At 50.9% G+C, this 12,251-nt stretch overlaps 1 long non-coding RNA gene across 2 annotated transcripts in view; it reads right to left on the bottom strand.

The window, feature by feature from the left end:
* LOC135177249 (uncharacterized) overlaps positions 1–12,251 on the bottom strand; it is a 247,834-nt gene that overhangs the window by 220,359 nt on the left and 15,224 nt on the right. For both annotated transcript variants that reach the window (XR_010302999.1, XR_010303000.1), the window contains exon 2: positions 5,402–5,487. This is a non-coding gene — a long non-coding RNA (uncharacterized LOC135177249). The remainder of the gene's footprint in view (positions 1–5,401; positions 5,488–12,251) is intronic.

Below are 12,251 nucleotides of genomic sequence, written 5' to 3'. Positions count from 1 at the left end.
GGGAGGTGATGAATAAGAGTGCTTGCTGACTTCAGTGTACTTAAGGCAAAGCCAGCCTGTGGCTAAATAGACAAGGCCTTTGCCCTCTAAGGCTTGAACTGAATTTGTCTGCAACTACTGCACTGGCTTACACTACAAGACACATTGTGAAAAAGAAGCTGGCCTCAAAGCATAGCTCTGCTTAGCTGCTCTGGGCATGAACCAATTCACCTGGGCTCTGTTTGCCAGACCACCTATCTCCCTCACCAGGAGGATGAAGAGAAAATAATGAAGAGGGCCCAGAGCCTATTTAGACAACTGGCCAGCTCCTTGCAAAGGGCTCCCTCTCGGTTAGGAAGATCCACCCCAGAGGGAAAACAAAGCCTGCTAAAGGCAGTGATGCAATGGTAGGATGTTACTGGCCAGGAAGGGACCAGGCTCATTGGTTTAGCCAGGAACACAACACAGCCAGGATTTACACCTTCCTTTTTCCTAGCTCATCCTCCTCTCTCTGACTCTCGCCTTGTCTTCTTTCTCACCTTTCCTGTTGCAGTTCTGTGTCTGCTGACCATGCACACAGTACTGCATCACACCACTTAGACAGTGATGACCCCAGTGCCCTTCATGAGATCTGTCAGCAGTTACAGGTGAAATCAGTCTGAATCCATCAATAGGAGCTCTTGGACTTGACAACCAAGCAACCATTACATCCTGAACCTTGCCTAACAGCATGACCTCGCTGTCTGAAAGAGGGAACTGCACTAAGACCTGGTACTGATACAGGATGTTGCGCATCAGCTCTGGTGAGAGTGAGACAGTAAACTCCAGACACCTCTGCAAAGGCTTCATTGCAACAGCAAGTCCCTCACCTGCTCCCTTACCCTTCCTCAACTGCAGGTAGCCGTTTCCTCTTCCCAGGCATGACCCACAGCTCTGCTGTTTAACAGCTGAGTTCAGAGAGCTGGGAGCAGCACCACAGAGCCCAGCCGCAAGCCTGTGGCCAGTGGTGTTCCCCAGGGGTCAGCACTGCATCCAGTTGTGTTCAATATCTTTAGCAATGACCTAGATGAGGGCATTGAGTGGACCCTCAGCAAGGTGGCTGATGATAGGAGACTGGGGGGAGGGGGGGTGACTGACAGCCCATCAGATCTGGGTAGGCTGCAGCTGGGTGAAGGGGAACCCCATGAATAAGGACAAGTGTAGAATCCTGCATCTGGGCAGGAAAAACAGCAGGCACCAGTACAGAATAGGGGCTGACCTGCTGGAAAGCAGCTCCATGGGCAAAGACCTTAGAGTGCTGGTGGGCAGCAAGTTCTGCATGGGCCAGCAATGTGCCCTTGTGGCCAAGAGAGCCAACAGTGTGTGCAGTTTTGGGCTCCCTGGTTCAAAAGAGACAGGGACCTGCTGGAGAGAGTCCAACAGAGAGCCACGAGGATGAAAGTGGGACTTAAGCATCTCTGCTATGAGGAAAGCCTGAGAGCCCTGAGGATGCTCAGTCTGGAGAAGGCTGAGAGGGGATCTGAGCAATGTGCACAAAGATCTGAGGGGTGGGGGTCAGGAAGAAGGTGCCAGGCTCTTGGTGGTGGTGCTCAGTGACAGGACAAGGAACAATGGGTACAAGCTGGAACACAGAAGACTGCACCTCAGTATGAGGAGACACTTCTGTATGGTGAGGGTGCCAGAGCCCTGGAACAGGCTGTCCAGAGAGGTTGTGGAGTCTCCTTGTCTGGAGACTTTCAAACCCACCTGGACGCATTCCTGTGTGACCTGCCCTGGGTGATCCTGTTCTGGCAGGGAAGTTGGACTGGATGATCTCTCAAGGTCCCTTCCAGCCCCCAACACTCTGTGAGTCTGTGAACACCTCTGCCAAGGTGACCCACCCTTGATCTCATCAGCAAACTTTCTTTACCTGCCTCACCTCTACCTCTGTTGGTAACCCCAAACGGGACCTCACTTACGTTTAATAAGTGCCCTGCATTAGGTTTGTGCCTAGGCTCAAACTGCTGAAGAAAAAAACCAGAAAGAATTTATGATCTCATGACCCTTGAGAGCAGAGCAGAGGCCCTTGAGCATCCCGTGAATGACAGCAGCACTCTAAGGCTGGAGCCCAGCCTGCGCTCCCAACCCAAGAGGGCCGAGCGATGTTTGGAATTGCGGAGCGAGGAATCTAAACTAAACCAGGTGTCTCCCGGCCCTGCCAACAGAGCAGTTTGACACATACTGGCTTATAAATAGATGGCTCTGCCAGATCAAACAATGATGTATTACACTGGCCACTCCAACAGCCCAGCAATGAAGCAATTTGCAGGAGGATGCAGTACTTTTTTCCCCCTTTCTTTACTATTCTAAATTGAAAATAATAAACAGATTGGTTCCTATCACCGTGAAAAATGTGCTGGAGGGGAAGGGCTGGGGAGAAAAATCTGACAAGTCAGAGGTCATAAAAGTTCCACTTCAAGCTTGTTCATATTAGAGTGAAGTAAATTATTGCTGAAAACTTCTTTCAGAGAGTTCCTTCTCGATTGGGCCTCAGTTTTAAGATGAGCAAACACTTTAAATGTGAGCTGCTCCCAATGTTCATGAGCAATAAACAGCAGCCTGGATAGAAAAGCAGACCACAAGTCACTCCCACTGGTGTTTCCCTCCAGTTGCAGGACACCCTCTGTCTACCTCTGTGTCATCATCTGTTCACCCACAGGCACCTGAACATGTTCTCAGCACAAGACAAGGTTCTGCTTTCCTGAACAGATATAACCCACAAACCCAGCTGGCACCTGGGGAAGTCAGACTGGCCAAGGCACTGCACTGCTGGGATGCTGTGCTCCTGCCCTCTGAGATGCTGTGCCTCTGGCTGGGGTTGGACTGGCTGATTTCCCAAGGTCCTGTCCAAACCTTAGCATTCTGTGACTGTGGTTCTGTGACTGCATCCCAGCCTGACAGCAGGGAGATACTCTGGGAGTCTGAGTCTTTTTCTAACTCCCTTTACTGGAACTGTTTCCGTTTCAGTTCTCATTCTGTTCCTTCTGAAACAAGACTGTCCTGATCATGTTGAGCAGTGTCTCCCTCAGGACAAAAATGAGTGGAGATGTGCTGTAGATCAGAACAGCTGCATCAAACCACAGGACCAAAAGTGCTCTGCAGCTCTGGTGTCTGCTGCAGAACGACTCAGTGCAAGCAATTCACTGAGACATCTCTTGTTCCTGACAGGCCCTGGAAAGATAGCTGAAGGTGGTAACAAGGAGCTGCCAAGGAACCAGCCATACTCAAATGCAGAGTAGAAATTCTCCTCCCCACACTTAATGTCTTTGGGACCCTTCCAGTCCTGTCTTTCCCTTCTGACAGTCTTCCAAGTATCCAGGACTTTCTGGCCCCTTCGATACCCTCCTGTGTGTCCTCTTGCAGGGACAGCTCCTCTCGCCCATTCTGCTTCTGTCCAGCAGGTTCCTGGGGAAGAGGGGGCAGGTGCTGCAACATCCGTGCAGCTCACCCTGCTGCTGGGACATGCTGCCTTCAGCTGCACCTCTCCCCAACTCAGAGACCTGCTAGATCTTTGCAGGCAGCCTGTATCTGACTCAGCAGCCTCATCTCTCCCCCCGCGGCTGCTTGTAGCAGAGGGGCTCTAGCTGTGCTGCAGCATGTGAAAGTGCTCTGACACACAGCACGCCCTTCTCCAGGCTCCACCACAGCGTCAGGCTTAATGAAACACTTAATTATCAGACCTCAAAATGTGGGGTTTCCAAGTGACACAACTGGATATCCTGCAGTGGGGCCTGGCTGTGCAATCCTTCCTCTGCTGAGTGCTTCCTCCTGAGGACAGGTGAAGCTAACAGGCTGAGAAAGAAGGGGGCTACAAAAACCAAGGCTGCTAATAGCAATGCTGCCATACTGGTAACTTCTGTCAGCATAAAGAAAGCCTGAGTACAGCATCCAAGTAGCTGCTTGGCATCTGAGAAGCAAGGAACTAAACCAGAGGCTGCAGACATAAGCACCAGCCCTAGAGCTAGAGCAGGAAATGCTGCAACCACTGCACTGATTGACTGAAGCAGTCTCAGCCAGGACAGGGAGATCTGGCTGGAAGAGAAGAGTCAGGTATGGCTGGGCACAAGCAGTTGATGAGGAGACACCGCTGCAAAAGTGCCACTGGAACTGTGGCTCTTGTCCCCATTTCCACCTTCACAATGGTTTGGTGAAGTCCACCAGCAGCTCTCTCCCAGCTCTGAGGTGTGGGACCAGCACTAAACTCTTAGTCACAGAAATGTTGCATGCTGTGCTCCAAGGAACACACACTCCCCACCATGGTAGTTACAGGCACGTTCTGCAGTGTCCACATCACAGAGAAACACAGGAGAGGGGCTGCAGAGTTGATCATTTGGTTGGTATTGACCTTATTGTGGCCTTTCAGTATCTGAAGGGGGCTACAAGAAAGCTGGGGAGGGACTGTTTAGGATGTCAGGTAGTGGTAGGACTGGGGGAATGGAACAGAGCTGGAAATGAGGAGATTCAGATTGGATGTTAGGAAGAAGCTCTTCAGCACGGGGGTGGTGAGAGCCTGAAATGAGTTGCCCAGGGAGGTGGTGGAAGCCTCATCCCTGGAGGTGTTTAAGGCCAGGCTGGCTGAAGCTCTGGCCAGCCTGCTCTCGTGTGAGGTGACCCTGCCCATGGCAGGGAGCTTGGAAGTAGATGATGCTTGAGGCCACTTCCAACCCTGACTGATTCTGTGATTGTATGTGCATTGCTTCTGCCTCTAGCCTGCCAGCCACAAGCCCCTCACTAGCTCTCCTCTCCATCTGGAATTTAAGAGCTACCTGCAAAAGATTAAAACCCTTCAGCATGACAAAGGTGCAGAACAAGGGAGCCTACAGGAAGGCTGCCGAGGGACTTTTCCTCAGGGTGTCTGGAGACAGCACAAGGGGCAATGGTTTGGAGCTGAGGGAGAGCAGGGTTAGACTGGAGATGAGGAAGGTTTTCAGTAGGAGGATAATGAGACTCTGGCATAGGCCAGGCTGGATGAGGCCTTGAGCAGCTGAGTCTAGCTGAGAGGTGTCCCTGCCTATGGTGGGGAGGTTGGAGCAGATGATCCCTGAGGTCCCTTCCAACCTGAGCCATTCTGTGATTCTGTGAGCCAGAGCAAGAGAGCTTGGGGCTGCCCCTGCTGTCTGTAAGTCCCTCTGGCAGCTGGGCATCTGCAAGGTGGAAGGTTTCCAGCCCTGCTCTTACCTCGGGTGGCTCGTTACGGCTCGTTATGGCTCTCTGAATGCCTCTTATCACATCAGTAAAGTTCAGTAAACCACAGCAGTTGTGCTTAGAAGAACTCCTTCAGGGTGGAGTGAAAAAGAAGGAGCTGCTGCTGGAGAGTATCTGGTGTTGATCAGAAGGAGAATAAGGACTGTTTGCCCTGAGAAAACAAGATTTTTCCACTAACCTCTTCTTCTGCTTCCTCAGCAAATTCTTCTGTTTTCTCTAGTCTGCAGCTCTTCTCCAGCCAGTGAATTCAATATCTTGTGAGATCTGGAGGGAGCAGAGGCAGACAAACACGGAAGGGGTCAATTACTGCATTAGAACCCCCAAGAGCATTGTTTGAGCAGAGCTCTCGCAGTGGCTTGTGCAGGCTTTCAAAGCCAGTCCTGGGTTTGTACCTTACAAATGGGCCCCAGATGCCAGGGAGAATGATCCAGACTGCAGTGAAACTCGAGATCAAATAAGCTTTGCCCTGGCCTAAACCTACTTAAGAAATATCACCCAGATTGAGTTTTTGGTTTAACCCCCATCACTTACCAACAGCAACAGAACAAAACCTCTCTCTCCTGGTGCATCACCCTAAGAAGGTGACAAGGAGAAGCCTGAGCACAGGTCACAGAGTCTGCACGACGTGGTCCCTCAGGGCCACTCCCCTCTCGAGGCACTGGAAGGACTGCAGCAATGCTTGTCTTAAAAGCAGGAGTTGGCTTTCCTTTCCCCAGCTCCAGCGGCCAGCAGCTGTGCAAATGGCACCCAATCAACTGCTGACTCTGCCAGTCCTGCAGTGCTCCTGCTCACGTCCTTCTGCCTCCTGCTGCCACGCTGCAGCACAGGCACCCTGCAGGGAGGAGGTAGGGCAGCACTTGGCTTGCGACCCATCTGCCTGGGCCACTGGCCAAGCAATTCCACTTAACAAGCTGGCCACAGACCCACCTTTCATGTTGAAACATGGGGAGAATTAGGAAACTTTTGAAACTAAATAACCCTGCAATTGATGTTCTGTTGGTGTTTTGGTTTGCTTTGGGTCGGGTTTGTTGGGATTTTTGGTTGTTTTGTTGGGTTTTTTTTTTCCTGGAAAACTTTTTTTCCCCAACTTTTAATTAAAACCATTTTCTTTCTCTCCTTTTAAAGTCCTCCTGGACTGAGTTAGCTGGATCAAAGAACAGCAAGTTCTGTACAAGTAAGATCATGTTCAGTTACTGAAGCTTTTTGCAAACCATTTGGCTGCCTGCAGCGTGGCTAAAGTCTCCCTTCTTTGCCATTGCAAGATCTGAGGAGAGACTGCAGGTCTTTCATGTTGGGAACAAGGTCTGCACCATGAGGGCAGTGGAATTCTGTGGTTCTGTGCTCCACAACCTCCCTGCAGGTGTTCAAGGCCAGGTTGGAAGAGGCCTTGAGCAACCTGCTCTAGTGGGAGGTGTCCCTGCCTATGGCAGGGGGTTGGAACTGGCTGAGCTTGGAGGCCCCTTCCAACCTAAACCATTCTATGATTCTATAATTCCCTTGAGCCTCCTCTGCTGCAGGCTGCACAGCCCCAGCTCCCTCAAGCCTCTCCTCACAGGGCTGTGCTCTAGACCCTTCCCCTGCCCTGTTGCCCTTCTCTGGACACGTTGCAGCACATTCTCTGGGCATGCTGAAGCAGAAGCTGGGTTTAGCACAGAACATGTCCTTGGATGCCCCAGCAGCAGGAGGTCGTGGCGTATGACCCAGCACTACACCTCAGACAGGCCTGCAGGCCTTGGCATTTCACTGCTCTCTGTAAAATCCCTTAGCCTCTCTGGAATTCAGACCATCCAGACCAGGCTCCTTTGCTGGCAGTGAGTAGCCTCACGAAGTCACTTGGTGTGTTTACTTCTGAAAGGTCTGCCCCATCTCCTGCTCTCTGGAATGTTTATAAGCACTCTCGGGATGCTCTTTGCACCTCCTCCATTCAGACAGAACATCTTAAGTAAAGGTCTTAGCTGAGGTGACACACTGGGATTGGGAAGCTAGGGGGACACTTCACTACAGCTCCATGGGTGGACTTCAAACTACCTGATGGCCAAAATACTGGACATTAATTGCCACTAACCAGGTTTCTGGTGAGGGCTTTACTACCTCCTTTAACCTCCATAACAGCACAGCTGGATTGCTACCAGCCCCAAAGCTGGTCCACCTGAAGCTCTTTCCAATGCATCTGCAGGCACTGGACATCTCTGAGCACTGCCTCACCTGGCCAGGCCTGGATCACCCAAGGCTACGGCCCTGGTGCAAGGCAGCTGCTGCAAGCAAGCCCCTTCTCTGGTCAGTCTCAGCACCCCACCCCCATGTTCAGATCCACAGCCAGTGTAGGCACAAGCAAGTAAACAGGTTCCTAGGGCAGCAGAAGAATCTTTGCTGCCCGTGGCTTAATTAGATTGTGTGGAGCCTTGGAAAGCCAGGCTGGCTGGGAAGAGGGTGGGATATGGGAATACTGCACAGCATTTGGAGTAGATGGGAAAATAAGGGCAGAATGGGGTCTGAAGTACCAGAGGCAAGGGAGCTGTAGCACTGGGTGAGCAAGTGAGTGAGTCCTGACAAAGGTGACCACCCAGAACAGTTAATGGTAGCCCAGTACACAGGGAAGGGCAAGCACACATCTCAAGGACAAGCAGTTCAACATGAAATGCTGTTCACAGAAATATGTCCCTGAGTTAAACCTGATGAAAAGAAGGGGCTTGGAAACACGGTGGTGGTGGGAGGAAAGGAGAGCTTGGTGTACAATTTCCTCCTCCTGCCCAGGCTTGCCAATGTAGCTGGATTCTGACCTGTAGCAGCATCACTTTTCCAGCCTTGGCCTCCTGAACCAGCAGCAACCCCTTGCAGTGACCTGCCAAACCTCTGCTACACAAACATTCTTCCTGTGAACAGACTGGCAGGGGCCCAACCAACAGCAGCTTCTCACTGTGCCATGCTGTGCTAACTACAACCCTAACCTGGAGCCTAAACCTGATCCTAACCCTAACTTTGACCCTAACTCCTAAGACTAACACTAACTCTCACTCTAGCCCCTAATCCTAACCCCTAAGACTAATTCTAACCCTTCATCCTAACCCTAACCCTTCATCCTAACCCTTAACTCTAATCCTAACCCCTAGCTCTAATTCTAACCCTTCATCCTAACCCTAACCCTTCATCATAACCCTTAACTCTAATCCTAACCCCTAGCTCTAATTCTAACCCTTCATCCTAACCCTAACCCTTCATCATAACCCTTAACTCTAATCCTAACCCCTAGCTCTAATTCTAACCCTTCATCATAACCCTTAACTCTAATCCTAACCCCTAGCTCTAATTCTAACCCTTCATCCTAACCCTTAACTCTAATCCTAACCCCTAGCTCTAATTCTAACCCTTCATCCTAACCCTAACCCTTCATCATAACCCTTAACTCTAATCCTAACCCCTAGCCCTAATTCTAACCCTTCATCCTAACCCTAATTCTAACTCCACACCTTTAATGTGTTTAAAAGTCATTTGGATGTGGTGCTTGGGGCTACGGTTTAGGGTGAACCTTGTGGGGCAGGGTTCTAGGTTGGACTTGGTGATCCTGAGGGGCTTTGCCAACCTGAACATTTCTGTGACCCTAAGTCTAACCCTACCTCTACCTCTAACTCTAAATGAACACCAGGCAAATGCATTTCCAGATGCATTCCCCAAATTCTCTGCCTGAAGGACTTGTGTGAGACAGGATTTATCCTGTGTTCCCCTGACCCTGAGAAAGAAAAACCCAGGCTGAAAGAGACTCAAAGAGGATGCACTGGAGCCTGCTGCAGCTGCAGCTCCTTGCAGCTGAAAGGATATGTCCTCGACAGCCTCCAGGGATCCTTCCAAGTCCACCCTTTCCTGTGAATCTGCTAAAGCTCCAGAAGATTATCAGAGTTAAGCAGGATGCTGGGCTCGAGGAGACAGGCTCCCCCTGCTAAGAGCCACAGAAATGATCAACTCTCCAGCTCAAAGACTGAGTTCTTGATCCCATTTAAGCCCCCATCCTGCGGTAGGAGCCAGAAAGCTGGCCCACACCACCCCTGTGTGACCCTGCTGGCTCTGCTGGAATGCTGCACGACCAGAAGAGTGTCCTGGCTTTTGCTACTGGGGAAAGGTTTGACTGTGAGAAAGAGTTCATTCACCCCATTCAGCACAGAAAAGGAGCGAGCCTGAAGTGCACCTGGACACTTCCAGTCAGGACTTCTCCTTCTCTGCATGGCTTTGGGCAAGTCTTCTGGAACTGGCCACAGCAAAAGACAAGAAGGACAAAGGTGCCAGGACTACTTGACAGTGGTATGGTAGGGAACAGTTCTGTTATTACTGGTTTCATCTCCTTTGGAGCACCTTCAGCCCTACTTCAGAGACAAGGCATTGCTTCCTCTCCCCCCAGTTAGCTCAGGTAGCACTGAGCAATCACAGGCCCCAGGGTGATGTGTTTACTGAGGCCATGCTGGGCTGAGGGTTAGACTGGATGATCTTTGAGGTCTCTTCCAACCAGCCACACTCTGTGCTCCTTGAGGATCCAGCCAGGTCTCCAGGGAAGTGCTTGCATTTTGACAAGACCACTGGAAGGAGGGATTTGCAGGATCCCCTCTCCTGCCCTGCTGCCCCAGAGTCCTTGGTTAGGACATCCCTGTCCTGTGCAAGCTAAGCCACCCAGCCCTCCCCTTTTCAATCTGGCCTGGCTGGTCTTCTCCCAGGTTCTTAATTAAACACAAAGGCAAAACCAGCAGCCTGGCAAGCCCCACTGAGTGGCCCCTCTGCCTGTCTGCTCCTGTGGCTCCATTCCTGGAGGCTGACCCAGGGCACAGCTCTGCTGCTCTCCAAACAGTTTCCAGTGGAAGCTGCACAGGTTTTTTTTTTTGTCTTCTTCTGCAGATTTATTCAGAGTCCAAACTTCAACTTCATCAAAACTGTCAGGGACCATTTGCAGGCTGGGAAGATATTGTGGGTCCAACCAGCATGGGTGTCACAAACAATTATCTTCTGCAGAATGATCCCAATTAGTACCCACCCTACTAACAGGCCACCTCCCCAGGGATGCTGATTGCCTGTGACAGTGGGGTTTGTTCAGGATGTCTGCTGGAATACCACAACTCCAGCCTTTGTGGGCTGGCTTCTGGCAAATTCCTTGTTAACCTGACAAAAGAATCCACACATGAATAATTAAACATAGATTGGAGGAGAAACGTGGAGTGCATTTAGCTTTGTCACCCAAACCCTTCCTAAGGAGACCTACTTCTCACCCGCACTGAAACGGAAATTCCCTCCCCTGTCCTGGGCACTCTGTGGTGTGCTGCTTTGCTCTGGCCTTTTGGGGCTAAATAAAGAGCTCAACACAAACACTCTCTGCCACTTTCTCCTTTCTTCTCTACTCCTCTGATGGTGCAAAACTCTTGAAGAGCTGCCTGAAGGACCAAGCTTGGTGAGTGTTTAAAACTAAGCTGCCTACTCCTTGCTTAAGGCACACTGCCCTTTCTGCTGAGTGCCACCACCTAAAGAACAGCCTTTGACAAGCCCAGAGCTACCTCCATGGCACGAAATCACAAAGACAGCAGCAAATGAAGATACAAAACTCAGTGTTTGATCAAAAAAGAACCATTTCTCTCCTGGAATGGACTGGGGAGTGATCAGTCACTTCCCTTCACCCTGATCTATTACCAAATCAAAAGCCAGCAAAGCCCAAACATGGTTTGATGCAATGGCAATGCCACTACAAGTGGTGGAGCTGCAGAGAGACTGAAGAGAGCAAAAAGAAAACTTAGCTTTCCACCAGGAGAAGTCAGTTCCCTGCAGTTCACACAACACGGGCCAGGAGACAACTGGCTGTTGCTAAAATCCCACAGCTGGGAGGTGGTGCCCTGAGGACAGAAGTTTGAACCTGCAGTACAGGATCTAGCTTGGATCTGAGGCTGCATCTCGAGTACTGAGTTCAGGTCTGGGCCTCTCACTATAAGACAGACATTGAGCTGCTGGAGCATGTCCAGAGAAGGGCAAAGCAGAGGTGTTCTTTTTGCTGTTTCAGGCTTTTTGTTGGATCAGAACTTTGCTGCCTAACTGAAGCAAAAGGGAGAGGATAAAAGCATCTTATTTGCTCTGACATGCAAGCACCTCCACTCCTGCCACAGGTCCCATTTGCTCTCTGGGCATGACATAGTGGTGAGCTGTTGACCTCTGTTCTCCTGGCAGAGTAGCTCTTTCTTGCTCAACTCCAGGAGGAAACTCTTTCCAACACATGGCCTAACCACTGGTGACATGAAGAGCAGGAGGCCCTGCCAAAGGCCTCAGCCAGCTCAGGATGCAGTGTGGGATGGAAGGGAGCAAGGAGTTTTCTCTTTCAGTTTCAGCACCTTCCTCTCCTTTCCACCCGTTCTCAGGCCGCCACACGCAGGGCAGACCTGGGGCTCTGCAGGAAAGCTGCATTCCCAGCCAGCTGAAGCCATCTTCTGAACGGGAGTGCTCCTTGGGAAAGAAACGTCCCAGGAATATTCCAGCACGCTCTGGATCGCAAGAACGCCTCTGCCGTCAGGGGGACAAAGCAGCACAAAGCAATGACACTTGAATGAGTTATTATCCTCATCTCAGCATACTCATCTATTCCTTGGAGAGGCCAGGCTGAATCTGAGGCTGCTCTGCAATTGCAATTAATCACCCTCAGCACAGGCAGTCCCAGCTGAAGCACAGGCATTGGCTGCTAACGCCAAGCACAGCAACACGGACTGCTGCCTCCTGACACGTTACGAGGGAACGCTGCCTGCACTACATTCATCCCCAAACATCCCTTGAGTGCCAGACCATTTTTACTCCTCACTTCCAGAATCACCAGCCCTCTTTTTTTAAACTCTTCCAATACCAAAGCACTCAGGAGCTGAGCAGCTGAATTCCCCTGCAGTAACTGCTGCGAGCGCTTCATCTCCTAAGCAGAAAGGAACTGCCACCTCAAAATCCTTCCCCATCCCAAGGGTGTTGGAAGCCCTGACTGGTGGTCTAAGCACAAGGCATGGAGTTTTTAGCACTCTGGTTCCCAC

The sequence above is a fragment of the Pogoniulus pusillus genome, chromosome 8 (genome assembly GCF_015220805.1).
Source record: "Pogoniulus pusillus isolate bPogPus1 chromosome 8, bPogPus1.pri, whole genome shotgun sequence".
NCBI lineage: Eukaryota > Metazoa > Chordata > Aves > Piciformes > Lybiidae > Pogoniulus > Pogoniulus pusillus.
The sequence above is the reverse complement of the archived record's forward strand: the minus strand, read 5'-3'. Positions and strand labels throughout refer to the sequence as shown.